The sequence below is a fragment of the Castor canadensis genome, chromosome 1, assembly GCF_047511655.1.
Source record: "Castor canadensis chromosome 1, mCasCan1.hap1v2, whole genome shotgun sequence".
In the NCBI taxonomy this organism is placed as follows: domain Eukaryota; kingdom Metazoa; phylum Chordata; class Mammalia; order Rodentia; family Castoridae; genus Castor; species Castor canadensis.
In genome coordinates, this window is record NC_133386.1 from 49,415,613 (window position 1) to 49,435,145 (window position 19,533).

At 37.5% G+C, this 19,533-nt stretch overlaps 1 long non-coding RNA gene across 1 annotated transcript in view; it reads left to right on the plus strand.

The window, feature by feature from the left end:
* The window catches only part of LOC109677590 (uncharacterized), a 122,149-nt gene that overhangs the window by 72,551 nt on the left and 30,065 nt on the right, over positions 1-19,533 (plus strand). The window contains exons 3-4 of the long non-coding RNA XR_012448893.1: positions 4,678-4,792; positions 6,553-6,660. This is a non-coding gene — a long non-coding RNA (uncharacterized lncRNA). The remainder of the gene's footprint in view (positions 1-4,677; positions 4,793-6,552; positions 6,661-19,533) is intronic.

The window sequence follows — 19,533 nt, forward strand, 5'->3', positions numbered from 1 at the left end:
AAACCCCAGCAGCACAGCAACTAAGAGATAGCATAGATAAATGGGACCTCATAAAACTAAAAAGCTTCTGTTCATCAAAAGAAATGGTCTCTAAACTGAAGAGAACACCCACAGAGTGGGAGAAAATATTTGCCAACTATACATCAGACAAAGGACTGATAACCAGAATATACAGGGAACTTAAAAAACTAAATTCTCCCAAAACTAATGAACCAATAAAGAAATGGGCAGGTGAACTAAACAGAACTTTCTCAAAAGAAGAAATTCAAATGGCCAGAAAACACATGAAAAAATGCTCACCATCCCTAGCAATAAAGGAAATGCAAATTAAAACCACACTAAGATTCCACCTCACCCCTGTTAGAATAGCCATCATCAGCAACACCACCAACAACAGGTGTTGGCGAGGATGCGGGGAAAAAGGAACCCTCTTACACTGTTGGTGGGAATGTAGACTAGTACAACCACTCTGGAAAAAAATTTGGAGGCTACTTAAAAAGCTGGACATCGATCTACCATTTGATCCAGCAATACCACTCTTGGGGATATACCCAAAAGACTGTTACTCCAGAGGCACCTGCACATCCATGTTTATTGCGGCACTATTCACAATAGCCAAGTTATGGAAACAGCCAAGATGCCCCAGCACTGACGAATGGATTAAGAAAATGTGGTATCTATACACAATGGAATTTTATGCAGCCATGAAGAAGAACGAAATGTTATCATTCGCTGATAAATGGATGGAATTGGAGAACATCATTCTGAGTGAGGTTAGCCTGGCTCAAAAGACCAAAAATCGTATGTTCTCCCTCATATGTGGACATTAGATCAAGGGCAAACACAACAAGGGGATTGGACTATGAGCACATGATAAAAGTGAGAGCACACAAGGGAGGGGTGAGGATAGGTAAGACACCTAAAAAACTAGCTAGCATTTGTTGCCCTTAATGCAGAGAAACTAAAGCAGATACCTTAAAGCAACTGAGGCCAATAGGAAAAGGAGACCAGGAACTAGAGAAAAGGTTAGATTAAAAAGAATTAACCTAAAAGGTAACACCCACGCACAAGAAATCAATGTGAGTCAATGCCCTGTATAGCTATCCTTATCTCAACCAGCAAAACCCCTTGTTCCTTCCTATTATTGCTTATACTCTCTCTACAACAAAATTAGAGATAAGGGCAAAATAGTTTCTGCTGGGTATTGAGGGGGGGAGCGGGAGGGGGTGGAGTGGGTGGTAAGGGAGGGGGTGGGGGCAGGGGGGAGAAATAAACCAAGCCTTGTATGCACATATGAATAATAAAAGAAAAATGAAAAAAAAAAAAAAAAAAAAAGAAAACAATAGTCAAGGAGATTAGTTCCATTATCTAACATATCTAGAATAAAATTAAGTCTCCAAGTGGTAGTAACACAGAAATTAGTTGACAAAATTGAAAATCCTTCATGAACTTCATGGCCTTATATCAACTCATGAGATTGGAAGTAATCCAGACATGACCCTATGCAGTCAAAATATTAGCCACATTTTCTCAGATTTTGGTAACTGAAACCACAGTAAGTGGTTGGAATCAATACCTCTTTGTTTTTTTTTTTTTTTTTTTACTTATTGGGATTTGTTTTAATTTTATCTCCTCTTGTTTGAACAAATATCATGAATAATTTGAGTTAATTTCTGGCTCCATTAGTAATTCCAATCTAGACAGTTCATTAGTTAATTAAGACATAACATTATTCCATTTGTCAAGATTAAATTTGTGAGGAAAAAGTCATAGAAGTATCCTCTCCTTCACCCTTTGCACCAATGTAACTATTACTTCATGTGTGGCAGGGATTCTACAGTGTTAGGCATCCTTTTGGGATGGGGAAATGGCTCTGTGTGCCCTTCAAGGGTTTCACTCAACTGACAAACAAGATGGACATAAATCAGAATTTGAAGAGGACTTTTTATTTACATGACAGAGATTGGTTTCTGTTGGGTGTGTCTGACTGCTTAGAAAGGATACCATATTCTTTTTTGATAATAAACACTGTGAGAACAGTTTCCAATTTTTTTTTCTTGGAATCATTTCCCCTAAAGTAAGGTAGGGGAGGGAAGAGAGGAGGCTTAGATGCATGTTCCAGACCCTTCCTGATTTCAAACAAAGTAATGTGAAAACAACAGTACAAAATGAATTTGTCACTTTAGAAATTAGTTGAACACCTGGAGGGGAAAATCTTATTAAATGAAGAGATCATGATGATGCAAAGGGAGATCCAAGTCTAGATGTGGTAGGATCTGCAAGTTAAGCCTCGAAATACATTCTCCTTTTTTGTTCTTAAAAAAAAAAAGTAACGGATCCTTAATTTCCCCTTCTGTTTTAGCTGATCATAGACCATCCAACCAGTGTCCTTATTTCCCAGCTACCCTTGACCTAGCCCTGAGTCATATGACTAAATTCTGACCAATGAGGTGTGAGCAAGTGATGTGTATCCATTATTATGATAAAATAATAATAAAACTTCTCTCCATTCTCTTTTCTGCTCCTGGGAAGGGCAGCCATCTTTACCTCTAAGATGGAAGTCAGGAGTTGAGGATTTCAGAATCACTTGCTCTTTTTATACTATTATGTGAGTGAAAAAATAATTGTAAAAATGACAATGTGGTTGAGTCCCTGGATTTTTGAGGCTTTTAAAAATTATTTACTTATCTATTGGGAGTACTGGGGTTGAACTTAAATACTCTGCCACTTGAGCCACTCCACTAGCCCGTTTTTTTTTTTTTTTTTTAATAAAAGTTCAGACTGTACCCAAAGTAACTGTAACAATGGTCATCAAAGAGAGTTTTGACATTAGTTTCATTAGAAAGGCTTCCTTTACAGAATTTAATCTTAAATGTAATTGACTTTAATCTCATGTTTACCTTGAAATAACATGGTATAGATATATCACAGCCTATCCACAGCTGGATAGGATAAATTGACATATTCCAATCATTATTGCTTTTATTATTTGAGATGACACAGAAGAGTAGGATTAAAGACATAAATACATCTATGCAAACAAACATGGGCAAAACATTAAGAAGCAGAGTTAGGATTACAACATCCATGCCTCACAGTTAGTGCATAATGAAGGGAAAATATGAAATAAAGAACAATTTGGGCAAAGTGGCAGTTTGGGGGAAATTCTCTAATTATTTATCATTTTGTACTTTTGCTATACCTCTTCTATAAGCAGCTTTGGACGTCCTGCTGCTTTACTTGCTGTATTGCTTCCCTGGCTTCCTACGGTGGTCTCTTATTCAAGGGCTTCAATGCTTCTAAACAAGTCTGTCCTTAGATTTCCTGTCACCACCTCAAACTGAATATATACAACTTGAACACCCCTTCTTTGCATATAGGTCATTTGCTCTATCTGTTGTCTTCTTGTCCATGGTACTTTATTCTTTTCATCTCGCTAAGATTTTCTTTGTGTTTTCCTTCATTTCTGTAACCAATGCCAATATATGTTTTTTTTCTTCTTTCAAACTCATTTTTAGATTCAACCATTGCTCTCTATTCTCATGTCCATTTGCTTAGTCCAAACCCAAAGCATGCCATATCCTGATTAGAACCCACAGTTTTCTATTTGGTCTAACTAATTTGGTCACAAAATTTTTTGAATTATTTTCTCTCGTGTTCAGTTCAAATATATTGCTTTGATCATTCACTGTCTTCCTCAAGAACACATTTAATTGTTAGCTCCCATTTGCCTATTGTCATTAGTCTTCATTTGTCTTCCTTGTCAGACTTCCATAATATGATCCTAACGAAATGTGACCTAGGATAGTAGTTAATCGCATGGGCTTTGGTGTGCCACAGACCTGACTTCAAATTCTAGCTCTGCTACTTCTATGTACAGGTCATGGCTATTCTAAGTCTGTATTTATTGCCTTTAAAGTGATACTGATGTCACTCAATATGTTTTTCTGAGACACATAAAGTGGAGTAATGGCTGAAAGTTGCACAGAATGGTACATAGCATACAGCAAGCACTCAGTACACTTGCTTACAGTTATTTTCAACCAATGTTCCTGTTTCTGTTGGCTGTATTAGATTCTTCACTCTTCTGGGCAGCATCCTCCCTGTTCTTTCCTTGGCACTTATAGAACAACTTAATTTCAAGTTAAAGTCATATTTCCTTTACAGTCTTCTCTGAATTCCCATTGGTCTCTCTAATTGCTTGATATGTTTTCATTTATTGTCTTTAGCTACATATGAACTGAATTTCTTTTTGGCATTCTTTTTTACCCTCTCCAGCATCTGGCTAGTTTTAGTTACATATCATTTACTCAGCATCTATTAAAACAGATGGTTTTGCAAAGATCATAAAAGATAAACTTTCCAATTTTCTATATTGCAAAAATATTTAGAACATATGTTCTCAGGTAACTTTGAACTCTTTGTTGTTGCAATAGTAGGTATTGAACTCAGGATTTCCTGTATGTGAGGCACACTATCACTTGAGTCATATGCCCATCCAGTTCCTTTGCTTTTAGTTTGTTTCTCAGATAGGGTCCTGCACTTTTGCACAGGTCTCTCTCTACTTCCTAAGAGCTGGGATTTACAGGTGTGTGCTACCATGCCTGCCTAGGCTTGATGTTTTTAATGGGCTTACTTAGCCTCTTTCTTATACTATTTTTCCTCATGATTGATCAGGTGAATTGATCAGGTGATGGTAAAACAGCTAAATCAAGAAAGGAGATTGGAGCTGAGTGTTGAAGAGATGAGGGCAAAAAGGAGAAGAACAGATGTGAAACAAAGAGAAAGAACTGTGAGTAAGAGAAAGAACTGTGAGTAAGGGAAAGGACACTAAGACTTTCTCAGCAAATACCAGGAGTTATGTTGGACGTTAATATCAATCTCAAGTTCCAATAATAAGCCTGAAATGCAAGTGCTATTATTATATTAACAAACTCTTTATAAATGAAATATGTCAAACATATGAAGGGTATATTAAATATAAGAGTTTACATTATGAATTGTCCTAGGCACACAGTGATCCCAGGAACCTTAGAAAATCCTTTTTTTGGGGGGAGGGGGTGTTAAACTCAGAGCCTCATACTTGCTATGCTAGGCAAGGTGCTCTACCACTCCACCAGTCCTGGGAATCTTTTGATGCCAAAGCTCTCTGGGACATACAGAACACTGCATACCTATGACAAGTTGAGGCAATTTCTGGGCCCCCCGGCCATAAGATATGAATCTTATGGGTGTTATTCATTGAATTATGTCCCCCTAAATTCATATGTTGAAGCCCTACCTCCACGTGACTATTTGTAGTAAGAAGTTTAATAAGTTCACAAGGGTGGGTCACCAATCCAATAAGAGATATCAGAGAGCTTGTGTTTACTCTCTTTGCTATGTGTGGACACATTGAGAAGGGAATCACTCACCAGACAGGAAAAGAGCCTTCATCAGGAAATAAATATAACTGGAACACTGGTTTTGGACTTATAGTCTCCAGAACTATGAGTGAGTAAGTGTCTGTGTTTTGAGCCATTCAGTGTCTGTGCTGAGTGAGACATGGCATCATTTTTGAGTCCCCAGCTTTCATAGTCCCTGAGTTTTATTTTTCATAAAAATAAATCTGCCAAAAACCTCGTCTCAGATTTGCCACAATTTACTTCTCCTACATCTGATTAGTTAAGATAAAAAGTGGCTTTTGGTCCTTGTCTTATTTCTTTGGGGTCTTATTTTCTAAATTTTGGCCTAGAAGTTTCTCAGGATCTTGTCTTTTTGATGCTTTTGAAAAGAAACTACTGCTATTATTATTTCAAATAGTTTGTTCAGGTCTTTTGCTCATTTTCAGTAGGATCTGGGTTTATATTACGTGGATTTTTATTTTTAGAAAGAAGTTTGCCATTACATTTTGCAGATATAAGAAACTGAAACCCAAAGAATGATGTCTGGTAGAATAAGAATGTGAATCCAATTTGGTCTTGTTTTAGTTTTTTTTTTTTTTTACTCATTTTGCTTTGCTATAAAGATTAAATTTTACTAGAAGACTAGTCTTCTAGTAAAAATGGTAGGAATCAGTTTCTTAATTTGTCTTTTTAGTTACCTGCTAGTCCCTTATTTTTAGCCTTAGTTCACAACATTCCCTCCTCTAGCAACATTCGTTGGTAAAGAGATGAAAGAAAGAAGATTAATGAAGACTGCTGGTATGGTTGACTTCATACAGCATGCATAAAGGAAACTAGATTTTATTACCATGCACCCATGTGGCAAAATTATCCCTGGAATTTATCTCCCAAGGAGCACTTAACCAATGTGATCTCGTTAATCCTCACAACATGATCTTGTTGTGTCTATTTTATAATAGTTGCAATTTGCCAGTAGGAAGTAAATAACTTGACTAGAATCTGTATTTTTAAAATTCTACTTTTTGAATTCTTTGACTATTATACATGTATCTGGGCTGCCTTTTCATATTTAAAATATTGTGATTTAGTCATATATTAGTTTTCTAGGGCTGTTATAATAAAAGATCATAGACTGGGTAGATTAAACAACAAAAATTTATTTTCTCAGAGTTCTGGAGGCTATAAATCCAAGAAGATCAAGAGGGTCGCAACTTGGTTTCTCTTGAAGTCCCTCTCCATGATGTACAGATGGCCACCTTCTCAACCGCATCCTTAGGTAATGTTCCCTCTGTCTAAGTGATCTATGCCCTAATCTCTTCTTTGTCTAATGACCTGTCATATTATTTTGGAACCATGCTAATGACTCTATTTTAACTTATTTACCCCTTTTGAGGTCAAATTCTGAGATACTTGGCATTCAATATATGAATTTTAAGGGAACAAAATTCAACCCATAACATTTACCATGACATCAAAAGTAAGATTATGTCAAAGTCTCTATGAACACTTTATGAAGATGTAAAAGGTTGGTACTAAGAAAAAGTTTTAAAGGGATAGTGTTAGACTAGTGTTTCAAGAGCTGGAACGGAAATTTATCTTTGCCTAGAAATATAGAAATGGAGCAATTGCTCCCAAAATTAGGCTGATACCACAATATTATCTTTTATTTATTTATTTATTTATTTATTTATTATTCATATGTGCATACAAGGCTTGGGTCATTTCTCCCCCCTGCCCCCGCCTTAACACCCACTTCATCCCCTCCCTCTCCTCCCTACCCCCTCAATCCCCAGCAGAAACTATTTTGCCCTTATCTCTAATTTTGTTGAAGAGAGAGTATAAGCCATAATAGGAAGGAACAAGGGTTTTTGCTGGTTGAGATAAGGATAGCTATACAGGGACTTGACTCACATTAATTTCCTGTGCGTGTGTGTTACCTTCTAGGTTAATTCTTTTTGATCTCACCTTTTCTCTAGTTCCCGGTCCCCTTTTCCTATTGGCCTCAGTTGCTTTTAAGGTATCTGCTTTAGTTTCTCTGCATTAAGGGCAACAAATGCTAACTAATTTTTTAGGTGTTTTACCTATCCTCACCCCTCCCTTGTGTGCTCTTGCTTTTATCATGTGCTCAAAGTCCAATCCCCTTGTTGTGTTTGCCCTTGATCTAATGTCCACATATGAGGGAGAACATATGATTTTTGGTCTTTTGGGCCAGGCTAACCTCACTCAGAATGATGTTCTCCAATTCCATCTGTTTACCTGCAGATGATGATATGTCGTGGGGTAGTTCTATTTTGATCTGGTCTGTTTGTTGTTCTGGAGGCCTCTTGCATCTGTATGGGAATATCTTTCTCTAGATTTGGAAAATCTTCTGTTATTATTTTGTTAAATATATTATGCATTCCCTTCCCTTGCACCTCTTCTCCTTCTTCAATACCCATGATTCTCAAGTTTGGTCTTTTGATGGAGTCAGTAAGTTCTTGCATTTTCTTTTCACAGGTCTTGAGTTATTTAATTAATAGTTCTTTGGTTTTTCCTTTAATTACCATTTCATCTTCAAGTTCTGAGATTCTGTCTTCTGTTTGTTCTATTCTGCTGGATTGGCCTTCTGTTTTGTTTTGCAGTTCTGTTTCATTCTTTTTTCTGAGGTTTTCCATATCCTGGGTGGTTTCCTCTTTAATGTTGTCTATTTTTGTCCTGAGTTAATTTATCTGTTTATTCATTGTGTTCTCTCTTTCACTTTGGTGTTTATACAGTGCTTCTATGGTTTCCTTTATTTCTTCTTTTGCTTTTTCAAATTCTCTATTTTTATTGTCTTGGAATTTCTTGAGTGTCTCCTGTACATTTTGGTTGACCCTATCCAGTACCATCTCTATAAAATTCTCATTGAGTACCTGTAGTATGTCTTCTTTTAAATTATTCTTGTGGGCTTCATTGGGTCCTTTGGCATAGTTTATCTTCATTTTGTTGGAGTCTGGATCTGAGTACCTGTTTTCTTCATTCCCCTCTGGTTCCTGTACTAATTTTTTGCTGTGGGGAAACTGGTTTCCCTGTTTTTTCTGTCTTCCCGTCATTGTCTTTGGTGTTGATACTGTCCCTGTACTGTGTGCAATTAAGTATTTTCTAGCTTGTAATAATAACAATGGTAATATTTAGAATGGAAGGGTGAGCTGAGATGGAAAGCAAGAAGTTAAAGAAATGGGGAAAACAAATACACAGACTGGAAGGAAAAAACAGAACAAGGTATCAGACAAGAAGGTTTCAAAGGTATAAACAGGGAACTTTAGTGTACTAATCGACAGTAAGCTGAACAGACATTAGAGAGACAGAGAGAGGATAGAAAATCAAAAAATAAAAAAAAGATAAAAATAAAAATAAAAAATAAAAGTAAATGAAAGAAAAATCTATACATAAAAATGTATTAAAATAAAATGAAAAAATAGAAAATTAAAAAAACCCAAAAAACCAAAAGACCTCCAGGTTCAAATGCAATGAAGTTTCAGTCTTAATAATTTGGGTGTCCATCTCAGTCTCCAATCCTGGAGATGGTGCCTCAGATGTTGTTCTGTAGTTGTCTCATCAAAGGGGATGCATAAAGTAGAACAAAACTACACACACACGCACAAAAAAAACCCCACCAAGTGTCCCAAGTTCAAATGCAATACAGTTTCAGTAAGTTTTTCAGCTTGCAGGTGTAATTCGGTTGTTCTCTCATCAAAGGTAGGGAGACAAAGAAAAAAAAAGAGTCTGGAGACAATTCTGAGAATGGTATCTGCAGCTGTGGCTTGGCTGTCCACTGCTGTCAGCCTGCTGTTGCTGGAGGCATTATTTATGCAGATCTCTGGGGTGAACTTAGCGCTCACCTGGCCTCCCAGGCTTTGTTTACTCGTAGTTCTCCTGTGCGGGAGCCTCTGCTACAAGCTTTCCCCTTTCCAAGCACACTGGGAAAGGTGACATTGCACCACGTTCTCAGGCCTGTGTGTTTATTTACAGTTCATGTGGGAGGTGGGTCCCCCCCCCCCCCCCCCCCGTGGAGTTTTCCTCCCACCGCCACTTTACAAGCTTTCCTGCTCACTGGATGCTGCTGCTGCTCCTGCCAGCCGCCATGTTTGTTTACAGTTCACGCACGTGGGAAGTGGGTCTTCCCTCCTCTCCTGTGGAGTTTTCCTCCCTCCTCCACTCTCACAAGCTTTCCTGTTCCTGGTTGCTGGGCACAGGCCCCTGCTCCCACCAGAGGCTCTCTGGCCCACCCGGCTTGTTTATTTACAGTCCTGGGAAGGATTCCCTTCCCCCAATCTTCGGTGCTCAGGGCACCCCACCCTCTTTCCTGCGTGTCTTTATTGCTCTTATTGCTTATTACTCAGTTTCTCTTTTTTCCCCGGGTGGAGGTCAGTCTGTCCAGGGGGCTATGCTGCTCTGGCCCAGGCTTGTCTGTGGGAGTACCACGTACCACAAAGCTCACCTGGTCCGTGTCTTCCCAAGCCGTCTGGGTGCCGGTGACTGGCGGCCCGGGGGCCTTCCTGGTTTCTCCGTTTAATGTGGAGATTCTCTGCGCTGGCTGGAAGTGTGGAGGGGTCAAAGTTATGCCTCTTCTCAGTGATTATGCCTGCAAAGTGTGTCTCCAGCGTCTCTCCAAGATTTCACTATAGGAGGCTCGCTTTCTTCTTCCTCCCTCTAGCTGCCATCTTGGAATCTCCCAGCATTGTCTTTTGACAGCTATAGATAATTCATTTTAGGTGGACAATTGTTCCAATGTGCACACTCACTTTTCAGTAATAAGTAAGTGGTTTACTATGCTTTGAGGCTAAAAAACTAGACACTCTAATATTAGTTTTCATGACTCTATCAAGAAGAATAAGCACCCAATTAAAGATTGACAGAATGTGCCAGAGGTCAGTTTTCCATACTCCTAAAAAGGGGCAATAAAAAAACTTTATCTTGAGCATAAAAATCATACATCCTCCATGTCAAACCTTATGTGCTTAATATTTACACACCAGAAATGATGACTAACATAGTTGGACTTTTCCCTGAACTATTGACAAGAAAGCTCCCCTATAAACCATGCAGAACCAGGAAGCTCACATTGTCTTTTTGCCCCAATTTGAATAAGTTGTTTTGTTGGGAAAACTAGGAAGCTTTAATGGGCCAACATATTAACTTCATAATACTTTTGCAGCAAGGAAATGATTATTCAACTAAGGGAGGAAAACTCTAACAAAGTGTGAGACTTAAATATAAGGGAAAAACCTAAGATAGCATGAAACATAATAGCCAAATATTTTCTACGGTCAGTGTCCAAGAAAGTCATATGCTTTCCAGTATTGGTGGCAGTGATGATCTATGCCTGGACAAGGAAGGGATCCGGGTGAGATGGAGGGTTAAATAGCAGATTACAGAGATTCATTATTGTATTGTCATTTTACTGGAAAATTTTCTCTTTTGCTTCTGTTGTTAGGGCTATGAGATATTTCAGTCTGTGCTGTGATAAGACATTTCAGAGTTCACATAAAGAAACTTCCTATGGTTACCCAAAGAGGCACCCCCCAGGGAAATACGGCTTCATGTCAAGACAAGGTTCTGGGGATAAACTGAAATCATTGCATGTTTGCATACTAGTAGGGGAAAGCAGGCAAACATTTACAAATGGAATCAGAGAAGGTGGCTGGCGAGACCACTAGGGGCTGTTCAGGCCCCAAACAATTTTAAGTACAAGCTGATGGAGTAAGGCTTTAGATTTTATCAGGTACCAATGATGAATAGATACTAAGAGCTAGAAGTGCTCATTGCCTTCCCTCTTCATAATGTAATATTTCAGCCTGCCTTACAATAGTGGTCAGTGATGGGGTTAACTTTAGCATAAAACAGTATAACAGTAAGAAGTTCCTAAGACACTCAGAAATATTTTGATCTTAATGCAATTTTGTGTTCAAACATTGTCATCAAGAATGCAGACTGTGGGATCAAACAACCTGCATTCATTTTCTAGGTCTGGTGCTGTAGATAAGTTAATGACTCTCCTATTCTGAGGCTCAGTTTCCTCAGCTGTAAAATGGGGATAATATTGTATCTCCTCATTGTTATAGTATAATGTTAGGCAGCTAATTGAGTTTTGCAAAAAAAGTGGATAGAGGAAAAATCTTGGTTAAGAAATAATTTTACCTTAGGATTTCCAGCTTCTGTCTTTTGGGTAGCGGTTTTCTGGTATGTGTAAAATATTATCTGATTTACACAAACTTGACTTAGGCATGTCTCAGAACCTTCCGTGTAGTGATAGAGGTTATGTCTGGTTCTCATGGTCTGGATTCTGACCTCCTTTTTGTCCCAGCGGGAACCCTCGACTGAGAACCAGCAGTCTCTATAGGGGGACCCTCAGTCACTGGGGAGAAAGATGAATTGGCAGGGGAAGGTCTTCAGTTCTTTCCAGTGGGCTTTCTGCAAGGCAGCACGGGAAAGGTGTGACTCAGTGAGGTGTGGTATCTGGAGGCTGAAACACTGGGGTAGACATGAGCAGTGCTTGGGGAATTTCAGAACTACCCTTAGCAATTTCACCAGTAGTTCATTCTCTGATACCCCTCTAACATTAAAGTAACACAAGGAAATTGTAGGGATAGACTCTTAACTCTTAACTCTGCATTTCCAGGGTTGGCTGCCACACCTCACCATAAAGCATAACTTTGTGGAGATTTTAGGACACTCATATAAGGAAGTAAATAGTCTTTGATTACTTTATTATGATGATAAGGAGATAAAGTTTTTATCTCCAATTGTGCTTTTTTAGTGGCTGACCTGTTCAAATGAGTTGTTATGAGTTACTGGTCTTCGGGTTTATTAATTTAGTGGTGATGACATTGTGTATTTTTTCTCATCCTCTTCTTCCTCCTTCTTTTAAATAACCAAAGAATTATTATCATCTTGGTATTTATAAGCAATTGGCCATCTAAGGCTATATGAGGCAACTATTATATATTATATGAATTTATATATTTTATATATTTCTATGAATTTAGATAAATTTTAGTTAAAAATTCTAGTTTTGGGCCATCACAATTTTGGACACTAAAATCAATCACTTTCTTAAGTTTAATATTTTTCTGGTGTAGGGTAAGAAAATAAAAACTGGCAAGTTCAACCCTTTGACTTGACACCTTGGATTATATTTTAACAATGTATTTGAACCGTGACCTGATTGAGCTATTTTTAAATAACTCAGAGTCTTGATTACTGAATATATTTTTAAAGGGCTGATTTTAATGGTTTTGTATAAATTGTCTAAAATAAAGTTTGCCAAACTATAGTCTGTGGGCCGAATCTGGTATGTGGCTTGTTTGTGTACAATTCAAGAATTAAAATGGCTTTTACATTTTAAAAGTGTTGTAAGAAAAACAAACAAAAATTTGCTACAGAAATTCTTTGTGGTCCACCAAGCCTAAAATATTTACTATTTGGCCTTTTATAGGAAGTGATTGCTGACCCTAGACCTAAAGGATTATATAATATATTTTCTTGTAATTCCCTTTAATGTTCTTTCTTGTCTCTGCCCCTGTCCATGAACTTTCCAGAACTTCTTGCTGTTTGATTGTCCATCCCCTTCATGAAGCATAGCTTGGGTTAACAAACAGACAAACCCGATAAATCAATACCATAGAAAAAACCTCAGGTGTTTCCTGGTTGTTTCATGGCTTATTATAGCAACATTTCAAGTCCAGTCTCTAACATTTATGCTAAGTATAATTCACTTACCGTGATCTTGAATAGAATTGTGTTCTCTGGAGCTGTAATTAATCTATAACATTATTCAAGAATAACACACACTGAGAAGAAATCCTTTCATAGTGAGAAGGAAGACATGACAGAAGCTAAGGAATTAACCAATTCGAGAAATGGCTATTGAAATGGAGATAAAGAAGGGCAATCCCGTGTGCTGCAGAATTATAATTTGCTACTTGTCTGGCTTTTTCCTTAAGTGGAAATGGACATGTGAAAAACAATTTTCTTCCTGAAGGAGGACAAAAAACTGATTGTCCCTCTTTCTCTCTCTCTCTCTCTGCCTCTCATCAGTTGGTGATTTACTCCTTACAGTCCAGAACATGGGCTCCTCCTGATGTTTTGGACCTATATAGGTGAACTTTTAGTTGTACCATTTTATGCAGAAAAATTCCTTTCATTAACTGAAGGAAAACAGTCCAGCCCAAAGCTAAGGCAGTAACTAAAAAGAATACAATCTACAGCAAGGCCATTTTGAAAGAAAGAAACAAAAATAGGTCAGATTAATGTTGTCATCTGTTATCAGACTTCCTCAGGTCTATGAGATTACTTTTTTACTTTAGAAAAATTTTGTTTTAGCCGAGTACCAGTGGCTCATGTCTGTAATCCTAGCTACTCTGGAGGCAGGGATCAGGAAGATCACAGTTTGAAGCCAGCCTGGGTAAAAAAAGTTTGCCAGATGCTATCTCGAAAAATCCTTCACAAAAATAAGTCTAGTGGAGTGGCTCAAGATGAAGGCCCTGAGTTCAAGCCCTAGTACTGCCAAAAAATTTTTTTTGTTTTACTGCCTATGTATTTTTTTAAAATCATTTTTATTGTTGTTCTGGGTGGGGATACATTGAAGCATTTACAAAAGTTCTTACAATATATCAAATATATCATAGTTGAATTCCTCCCCTCCACCATTCTCCTTTATACCTTCCTTCCCCATTCCAGGAATAGTTTCAACAGGTGTCATTTTTCCGTTTACATAATGAGATTTTTGTTTTTGAAGTTTTCTGATAATGTCCTTGCTTGTTTTTAAAACACTAAAAATAATTCTATGTATGCATACATGTACATTAGGTTTTATTCATTGGTTATTCTCAATTATTGAGATACAATTTATTATATCTCAGTTCATTCCCTTTGCAATACTGCTAACTACTTAAAATTATATTTTATTTGACATCAGTCTTAATATAGAAACAAAGGATTCTAGTAATAGTTTTTACATAGACATGCAATTTTAGGCAGGCTCCTTAAAAAATCCCCTAGGATTTTGTGGGAATCTACAACCAACCACAAAGCCATTCCTGGAATATTTACTCTTGTCCAGCTCTGGAGGATTCTTGGTTGTCACATGGCCTTGGGGAAATGCATAGCCTTGTTTCCTTGCTCATCAGCCACTTCCCATGGTACTGGCCTCAGCCCTGCAGCTGACCTTTGAAGGAAAGTGACACCCACTTCCTGCCAGCTAGCAACATATTTGATCCTTCTTTGCAGAAAGCAAATCTCAGGGAATGGATACCCAGTCAAAGGAAGTTAAGAAGTAAATGTGAAGAGTGTAACAAAATGAAAATATAAAGAGACTTTGGTAACTTCAAGGATACCATCAAGTTTCAGATTCTGATCTATCCCATTTACTGCCAGATAAACTCTTCAATATGGAAAGGATATTGTTTGTTACAGAATGTGAGATTAACAAATCATCTCTACATTTTGGGTCTAACTAAAATAGGCCTAATTTTTTTAAAGTACTAGCTACAGATGAAATAGAAACAAATCAAAAAGGAAATAAAGTAAGTTGAAGAATACTTTAGAATATTTAATATAGCACATTTAAATGACTCTACCACTATCATTGTAAGAATATATAAAGTGACTGTTACATACCCTGTCTTATATTTGACTATGTCCCCCAAAAAGCATGTGTTGGTAACTTAATCTCCAGGCAACAGTGTTGGGAGGTGGACCTCATGGGAGGTAGGTGTGTAGATCACAAGGACTCCATGCTCATGAGTGGATTAATGCCATTATAAAAGGAATCAAGACTGAGAGTAAGATTCTCTCTCTCTCTCTCTCTCCTTTTCCTTCTCCCTCTCTTAATCCCTTCTTACCTCCCCTTCTGTCTGTGTGTTGGAGGATGGCTTTCTCATATCTACACCCATATGTATATGATCTTGCCCTTCCAACTTCCATTATGGAATGACCCAACACAAAGGCTCTCACAGATGCCAGGTCCTCAACCATGGACTTTCTAACTTCCAGGACTGTGATAAGTTAAATTCTTTTATGTTACTTAGTCTCAAGTATTTTTTGTAAGTACCGTGTTATAGCACACAATATAGACTAAGACGTCATTTGTAATTATACTATTCTGTATTATGATGATTAGAGGGATGTGCAGGGATTCCCAGCATTCTGTGCTTGAGTGTTAGAGGAATCAGTACCAACCACGTCTTTTTCACCTGCCTAAATTCAGAATCTATGGAGAGAGACACACATCTATGAGAGGCAGGCAATTGGGTAGCCTTACTACCAAGACTGCTGTTGGGGAATCTAATGCTTATTCTGTCAAGGAGGAAAGATTGCTTATACTTCAGGAGAGCCTGGCAGCTCTGCCCACCTGCAGATCTTCCCTTGGTGGTAGTGGGGGAGTGGGGCCCACCTGGATAACAGCTACAGCATAGAAGAGCACAACATACTGGCAGACTGAAGAAAGAGCATGCTCAACTTCTTCTTCCAAATCTACCCACAGAACACTTGCTCCTTCCAAGACATGTGGTTGAGCAATGCTGGGACCAGGGTGAATGGAATGGCTCAGAGTGGTGCTGATACAGAGTCAAATACTGTCTTATTTTAAAGTTTGTTATTTTATTCATCATGGTTTTTTACATTAATTTTGATATTTAAAAATATTGCATTGAAGTGTGTGTGTATTATTGAGTAATTTGGTGCCTCCTCAAATTTTGTGCCTGAGATCAGTGAGTTGGTCACCTCACACAGTCTATCCCTGCCAGAAGCTCAAAGGATGATACTAATGGAGGTCTTTTCAGTTAGGAATATCGGGAGATAAAAGCCTACCTGGCTGGATGTTTAGTAGCTTAACAAGTCATACTCTATTACAGTTATGCTAAAATAATTATTCTGGGAATTTTTTCTTTAGTCATTACGTTGGATCTCTTTTGTTATAAAAAAAATAAAAAACAAGCAGGGATCAGAGATACTAGAAAGTGATGTAATACCCAAGAAAGCTATCAAGTAAGGTTGATTTTAATAGTCTTTATTTTCCTTATTAAAACTAAAAACATCTAACTATAAAAAACTTTATAAAAATCTGAACCCACAGTTGGATTTGTGGAATTTAATGCATGAATATACTCAACTAAGTCTTCAGGCTATGTCCATCAGGACAGCCTGTTCTTTGACATGTGTGTGCCTGCCTCTGGAATTCACAACACATTCCAGGAAAAGCATATCCTAACTAGCCTGGTTGTTTACTCAGAAGATAGCATATTTGCACCTCATTTTTCTTCTCTTCAGTTTGTTTACTTTGAAGCAAAACATTCTCACACAGGAAGAGACTAGATACTCTTTCTCAATGGAGGGAGGCTTCTCTTTCCAGGGTCACCAACTTCATGTCTGCAAAATTAATTATCAAAAGATTTAGACCAGTCTTTCAGACTCCATGTCTGTGTCTGTCTGTGACCCTTGCCAAGAGCAGAGTGCCATCACAGACATTTCATGAGATACAAAAAGAATGGAGCATAACTAATACCTTTGTGAGCTTGTTTTCTGGTGACATAAAGATTCTCATTATAAACCATGTTGGTGAATTTGAGAGAGCTCTGTTCAAACAGTAGGATGGTCCAGTATGAAAATCCTCACCCAATTAACTGTAGCATATTTTATTTTCACACCATTCTTGTTGTAATGGAAAACCTTTCATATCGGATGATATCTAAGCATGTCATTGGGACAAGTTTTTCAGTTATATAATTATGTAAGCTTTGATAATTCAAACCATTATTTCAGGTTGATAGTTTGCTTGCCTCACAGCAAGACCTCATAGCATGGTCACTGAACTAGGTTTAGCTAATTATAAAAGTTAAAATTTTATAAATAATTATAAAATTAAATCATTGAAAAGAACTGTTCTAAGTCTCTAACTTAGTCCTGGGTGACATGGTGACATTCACTAACTGAACATCTAGAACCATGCTGTCCAGTGTGTTCATCACCAGCCACCTGTGGCTATGAAGCACTCGAAATGCTTTAATAGCGTGAATTGATATGCACACTAAGCACAAAATACACAGGCAATGAAAAGACTTAGTTGAAATGATATACTGATTTAAATTATGTATATCATCGCCATGTGTTTCATCTGCTTCTTTTAATTTTGTTAACTACCACTACTAGTAATTTTAAAACAACATACGTAGTTCATATTCCATCTTTCCTGGGCAGTGCTGATCTAGATGTTTGGGAAGTAAACACCATGGAGAGAAACTCTGGTATGTTTTGGGCATTTATACTGTCTTTGAAGTATTCTAGAAGAAGCATTAATTTACACAAAACCTCTGTGAGGAGAATAGGAAATGTATCTTACTGTCATCTTAAGGAAAATAACTTCAAAAGATGTTGTCATTTTGACTATGATTTGTAAGTCAGAGAAAACCTTGGGTTCATGCTACAGAGGGTAAAACATTCAGGGTCAGCTGTTTCCTGTATTACTAACTCTTCTTCAGGGTTACTTTAAAAGAACAAAAAATTTGAGGTAGGAGTGTAGAGTGGTTGTGGATTTGAGGAATTAGATGTAGGCAGTAATTGTCACAGAGTATCTAGGAGAGAGGAGATCCTCAAAAAATACTTGCTAAATTGAGAAAAGGGAATATGAATTTAAATTAAAAGCCTCACATTACCACCTTACTATTGGCTTTACAAAGGCCATGATGCAATAAGAGAATTCAACTTTTTTTTTTTTTTTTTTTTTTGCAGTACTGGGGTTTGAACTTGGGGCCTTGAGGTTGCAAGGCAGGGCTCTACAACTTTTTAAAATTGTGCTGGGTGTGGGTACATTGTGGCATTTACAAAAGCTGTCACAATGTATCAAATATATCATACTTGAATTCATCCCTTTCACCATTGTACTTCATCCTCCCCTCCCTCCATTCATGGAATAATTTCAGCAGATATCATTTTTCCATTTACATACACAATATTTGCACCATATTCACCTTCCACCATTTCCCTGCCTCCTTCCCTTTCCCACCAGTGCCAACCCCCTCAGGCAGGACCTATTTCACCCTCCTGTTCTCTGATTTTATATAAGGAAAAAGGAGAAGAAAATAAAATGACATTTTTGCTTGTTTAAGATAGCTGCACAGGGAGTTTCCTTGTGGCACTTCCATGTGTGTATGTGTATATATATGTGTGTGTGTGTGTACACACACACACACACATATATATATATTTTACCCTATTTGATTCATTCCCTCTATTTTTCTGCTTTCTACCTTAGTTGTGTTTTTATGATGGTTTCAGCTGGTTTAAAAATTCTATATTCATTCTTGTATGAGAGTATATCAATCATATTCACCTTCTTAACTTCCTTCTTTTACCCTCCCCCTCTCAAATGTGACCTCCTTTAGCATGACCTGTTTTTCATAGTATTGCTGTATTTGTACTAGGTCTATATATTCTACATATGAGAGAAAACATGCAATTTTTGGTCTTCTTAACCTGGCTAACTTCACTTAAGATGATGTTCTCCAGTTCCAATCATTTACCTGCAAATGACAAAATTGCATTCTTCTTTATAGCTGAATAAAATTCCATTATATATAAATACCACATTTTCTTAATCCATTCAGAAATGGATTCAGTAGTGGGGCATCTTGGCTGTTTCCATAGCTTAGCTTTTGTGAATAATGCTTCAATAAACATGAGTATGCAAGTGCCTTTGTTGTAACCTGACTTACATTCCTTTGGGTATATCTCTAAGAATGGAATTTCTGGATCATATGGCAGTTCTATTTTTAGTTTTTTGAGGAGTCTCCATACTATTTTCCATAGTGGTTCTGCTAATTTACATTCCCAACAGTGTATGAGAAATTCTTTTCCCCACATGCTTGCCAGCATTTGTTGCTGTTTGTGTTCTTGGTATAGCTAGTCTAAGAGGAGTGAGTAGAAATCTTGACATGGTTTTGATTTGCATTTCCTTTATGGCCAGGGATGTTGAGCATTTCTTCATGTGTTTTTTAGACATTTGGACTTCTTCCTTTGAAAAGTGCTCTACCACTTGAACCACATCTCTAGTCTTAGAATTCAATGTTTTGCTGTATTGACAACAGTTCTTGGCCTATCATGGGGCAGTCACAAGAGTATAGAGATCACTGGA